Below are 6,000 nucleotides of genomic sequence, written 5' to 3'. Positions count from 1 at the left end.
GTGCTGTGTGTGTATAATGTGCAGCAGAGCTGTGTGTGTCTATATATAATATGTATGTGCAGCAGTGCTGTGGGTGTATAATGTGCTGCAGAGCTGTGTGTGTCTATATATAATATGTATGTGCAGCAGAGCTGTGTGTGTATAATGTGCTGCAGAGCTGTGTGTGTCTATATATAATATGTATGTGCAGCAGTGCTGTGGGTGTATAATGTGCTGCAGAGCTGTGTGTGTCTATATATAATATGTATGTGCAGCAGAGCTGTGTGTGTCTATATATAATATGTATGTGCAGCAGAGCTGTGTGTGTCTATATATAATATGTATGTGCAGCAGAGCTGTGTGTGTCTATATATAATATGTATGTGCAGCAGTGCTGTGGGTGTATAATGTGCTGCAGAGCTGTGTGTGTCTATATATAATATGTATGTGCAGCAGTGCTGTGGGAGTATAATGTGCAGCAGAGCTGTGTGTGTCTATATATAATATGTATGTGCAGCAGTGCTGTGGGAGTATAATGTGCAGCAGAGCTGTGTGTGTCTATATATAATATGTATGTGCAGCAGAGCTGTGGGTGTATAATGTGCTGCAGAGCTGTGTGTGTCTATATATAATATGTATGTGCAGCAGTGCTGTGGGTGTATAATGTGCTGCAGAGCTGTGTGTGTCTATATATAATATGTATGTGCAGCAGAGCTGTGTGTGTCTATATATAATATGTATGTGCAGCAGAGCTGTGTGTGTCTATATATAATATGTATGTGCAGCAGTGCTGTGGGTGTATAATGTGCAGCAGAGCTGTGTGTGTCTATATATAATATGTATGTTCAGCAGAGCTGTGTGTGTCTATATATAATATGTATGTGCAGCAGTGCTGTGGGTGTATAATGTGCTGCAGAGCTGTGTGTGTCTATATATAATATGTATGTGCAGCAGTGCTGTGGGTGTATAATGTGCAGCAGAGCTGTGTGTGTCTATATATAATATGTATGTGCAGCAGTGCTGTGGGAGTATAATGTGCAGCAGAGCTGTGTGTGTCTATATATAATATGTATGTGCAGCAGTGCTGTGGGTGTATAATGTGCTGCAGAGCTGTGTGTGTCTATATATAATATGTATGTGCAGCAGAGCTGTGTGTGTCTATATATAATATGTATGTGCAGCAGAGCTGTGTGTGTCTATATATAATATGTATGTGCAGCAGTGCTGTGGGTGTATAATGTGCAGCAGAGCTGTGTGTGTCTATATATAATATGTATGTGCAGCAGTGCTGTGGGTGTATAATGTGCAGCAGAGCTGTGTGTGTCTATATATAATATGTATGTGCAGCAGTGCTGTGGGTGTATAATGTGCTGCAGGGCTGTGTGTGTCTATATATAATATGTATGTGCAGCAGAGCTGTGTGTGTCTATATATAATATGTATGTGCAGCAGTGCTGTGGGTGTATAATGTGCAGCAGAGCTGTGTGTGTCTATATATAATATGTATGTGCAGCAGTGCTGTGGGTGTATAATGTGCAGCAGAGCTGTGTGTGTCTATATATAATATGTATGTGCAGCAGTGCTGTGGGTGTATAATGTGCTGCAGGGCTGTGTGTGTCTATATATAATATGTATGTGCAGCAGAGCTGTGTGTGTCTATATATAATATGTATGTGCAGCAGTGCTGTGGGTGTATAATGTGCAGCAGAGCTGTGTGTGTCTATATATAATATGTATGTGCAGCAGTGCTGTGGGTGTATAATGTGCAGCAGAGCTGTGTGTGTCTATATATAATATGTATGTGCAGCAGTGCTGTGGGTGTATAATGTGCTGCAGGGCTATGTGGATGTGTTGGTGCAGAATAGCTGTGTGTGCATTGTGGTAAAGCAGTGATGTCGGTATATAATGTGAGTGCTGCAGAGCTGTGTGGATGTGCTGGTGCAGAATAGCTTTGTATTTGGGTGCAGCAGAGCTGTGTGTGTATAATGTAATGTATGGCAGTTCTGTAGGTGTATAATGCGAGTGCCACAGAGCTGTGTGTATATATATGTAGCAGAGCTGTGTTTTGTATTTGGGTGCAGCAGAGCTGTGTGTGTATTATGTATGTGCAGCAGTGTTGTGGGTGTGTAATATGAGTGCAGCAGAGCTATGTGTATATGTGTAGGAGAGACGGGTGTGCATTTGGGTGCAGCAGAGCAGTGTGAATAGTAGACCTTTTGCATGTACAGAGGTCCCTCATTATACCATGGTGATCCGATCCAAATGGACCATCGTTTGTTGAAACCATCGTATGTTGAGGGATCCGTGCAATGTAAAGTATAGGACAGTGGTCTACAACCTGCGGACCTCCAGATGCTGCAAAACTACAACACCCAGCATGCCCGGACAGCCAACGGCAACATCTGGAGGTCCGCAGGTTGAAGACCACCGGTATAGGAAGTTATACTCACCTGTCCCCGTCGCCCCGGACCGTCACCGCTGCCCTGGATGTCGCCGTCCAACACTGTCGCCGTGTCCCCGACGCTCCGGCACGGCCTTTGCTTCCCCGGCATCCTCGCTCTCCGTCATCACGTCGTTACGCACATCGCTCCTATTGGATGACGGGACGGTGTGCGCAGCGACGTGATGACGATGATGCAGGGGATCCCGAAGAGGACGCTCCAGAGCCCCGAGGACAGGTAAGTGATCGTCAGCAGACCACACGGGGCACCGTAAACGGCTATCAGGGGGCAGCTGAAGCAGTCTGGGCTGCAGGATAGCCGTTTATGCGATGGCCCCGACATACAAAAGCATCAGATGGTGATGCCGCCTCTGAGAGTGATCGTATGTTTAAATGATCGTAGGTCGGGGGTCACTGTATATAGGGGCCATCGTAGGTCGGGGGGTCACTGTATATATATATGGTATGTCGGGGCCATCGTAGGTCGGGGGGTCACTGTATATATATGGTATGTCGGGGCCATCGTAGGTCGGGGGGGTCACTGTATATATATCGTATGTCGGGGGCATCGTAGGTCGGGGGTCACTGTATATATATGGTATGTCGGGCCATCGTAGGTCGGGGTGTCACTGTATATATATATGGTATGTCGGGGCCATCGTAGGTCGGGGTGTCACTGTATATATATATGGTATGTCGGGGCCATCGTAGGTCGGGGGGTCACTGTATATATATATGGTATGTCGGGGCCATCGTAGGTCGGGGGGGTCACTGTATATATATGGTATGTCGGGGCCATCGTAGGTCGGGGGGTCACTGTATATATATGGTATGTCGGGGCCATCGTAGGTCAGGGGGGTCACTGTATATATATATATATATGGTATGTCGGGGCCATCGTAGGTCAGGGGGGTCACTGTATATATATGGTATGTCGGGGCCATCGTAGGTCAGGGGGGTCACTGTATATATATGGTATGTCGGGGCCATCGTAGGTTGGGGGGGGTCACTGTATATATATATGGTATGTCGGGGCCATCGTAGGTCGGGGGGGTCACTGTATATATGGTATGTCGGGGCCATCGTAGGTCGGGGGGTCACTGTATATATATGGTATGTCGGGGCCATCGTAGGTCGGGGGGTCACGGTATATATATGGTATGTCGGGGCCATCGTAGGTCGGGGGGTCACTGTATATATATGGTATGTCGGGGCCATCATAGGTCGGGGGGATCACTGTATATATATGGTATGTCGGGGCCATCGTAGGTCGGGGGGTCACTGTATATATATGGTATGTCGGGGCCATCGGAGGTCGGGGGTCACTGTATATATATGGTATGTCGGGGCCATTGTAGGTCGGGGGGTCACTGTATATATATGGTATGTCGGGGCCATCATAGGTCGGGGGGTCACTGTATATATATGGTATGTGGGGGCCATCGTAGGTCGGGGGTCACTGTATATATATGGTATGTCGGGGCCATCATAGGTCGGGGGGGTCACTGTATATATATATGGTATGTCGGGGCCATTGTAGGTCGGGGGGGTCACTGTATATATATGGTATGTCGGGGCCATTGTAGGTCGGGGGGTCACTGTATATATATGGTATGTCGGGGCCATCGTAGGTCGGGGGGGGTCACTGTATATATATGGTATGTCAGGGCCATCGTAGGTCGGGGGGTCACTGTATAACAGATTGTATGTCAGGGCCATCGTAGGTCGGGGGGTCACTGTATAACAGATTGTATGTCAGGGCCATCGTAGGTCGGGGGGTCACTGTATATATATATGGTATGTCGGGGCCATCGTAGGTCGGGGGGTCACTGTATATATATATATATATATGGTATGTCGGGGCCATCGTAGGTCGGGGGGTCACTGTATATATATGGTATGTCGGGGCCATCATAGGTTGGGGGGGGTCACTGTATATATAGTATGTCGGGGCCATCGTAGGTCGGGGGGGGTCACTGTATATATATGGTATGTCAGGGCCATCGTAGGTCGGGGGGTCACTGTATAACAGATTGTATGTCGGGGCCATCGTAGGTCGGGGGGTCACTGTATATATATGGTATGTCAGGGCCATCGTAGGTCGGGGGGTCACTGTATAACAGATTGTATGTCGGGGCCATCGTAGGTCGGGGGGTCACTGTATTATGTTTGTGCAGCAGTGCTGTTGGTGTATAAGGTGAGTGCTGCAGTGCAGAAAAACATCTCTTAATCTTTTATCCACTAGGTATCTTCACTGCTACCCTCTGACTGCTGTCCGCAAAAATCGTTCTGTAGTAACAGCTAGATCAGGACAAAACACAGAAAGTGGGGGTGGGGCCTAGATAGTGCATAAATGGAACACAGGAAGTAGGGGTGGAGCCTAGCTAGTGCAGAGATAAAATGCACAAAGTAGGGGTGGAGCCTAGATAGTGCAGAGATAAAATGCAGGAAGTAGGGGTGGAGCCTAGATAGGGCAGAGATAAAATGCACAAAGTAGGGGTGGAGCCTAGATAGGGCAGAGATAAAATGCACGAAGTAGGGGTGGAGCCTAGATAGGGCAGAGATAAAATGCACAAAGTAGGGGTGGAGCCTAGATAGTGCAGAGATAAAATGCACAAAGTAGGGGTGGAGCCTAGATAGTGCAGAGATAAAATGCACAAAGTAGGGGTGGAGCCTAGATAGTGCAGAGATAAAATGCACAAAGTAGGGGTGGAGCCTAGATCGTACATTTTATCTCTGCACTAAGTAGGGGTGGAGCCTAGATCATACATTTTATCTCTGCACTAAGTAGGGGTGGAGCCTAGATAGTGCCAAGATGGAACACATGAAGTGGGGATGGTGTAACTACTGTTGTATGTCTACAGTGCTGCAGCATTATCTCCCTATTCCTAAAGCTTCTCAGCAGTTCGGTGCTGTTTAACCCTCTCTTCTACATCTGTTTCTTTCCTTTCTGCTCAGACAGCACCTTACACAACTAGTATATCAGTGACCCCGTTCTCCCTCACACACTAAATATAGAACAGTACTGTGTTAATCATCCTCCAGCACAGTCCAGCCTGTTTAGTCCAGCGCATGTTCACCATCACTATGTCATGGCACAGCAGAGAGGAGTATGTGCTGTGTATGTAGTAGTAGTAAACAGCCTGGCTCTGGTCCAGCCCTGGGTATGAGAGAATTATTCAGGTTTATATAAATCTTTGTTGTAGGTAGAAGTGCAGATACATAAGAGAACACACATCCCCTTTATCTTACTGTTTGTTCCCTTAAAGGGGTACTCTGCCGGGAGCTCACACAATGTGAGTAAGGGGAAAGGTATGATACAGGAAGGGTGAAGAGGAGTTGGGGAATATAATCTGAGTTAGTTTAGAAAATATGGTTTGGTGACAGGTACTCTAACTTTCTGGACCCAGTTGATTTAATAAAAAATGTTTTCAAGTGGAGTACCCCTTTAAAATAAATTTCCATGGGCAACACTTTTTTCCCAATTTGAGGGGGGAGGGGGGAAATAAGGCCAAATATATTAGGGAACATCTGGTGTAGACTATAAGAGCTGTGGTGAGTGACTCCTTTTCAGAGCTGTG

The sequence above is a fragment of the Hyla sarda genome, unplaced genomic scaffold (assembly GCF_029499605.1).
Source record: "Hyla sarda isolate aHylSar1 unplaced genomic scaffold, aHylSar1.hap1 scaffold_1707, whole genome shotgun sequence".
In the NCBI taxonomy this organism is placed as follows: domain Eukaryota; kingdom Metazoa; phylum Chordata; class Amphibia; order Anura; family Hylidae; genus Hyla; species Hyla sarda.
This window is presented reverse-complemented; position numbering follows the sequence as displayed.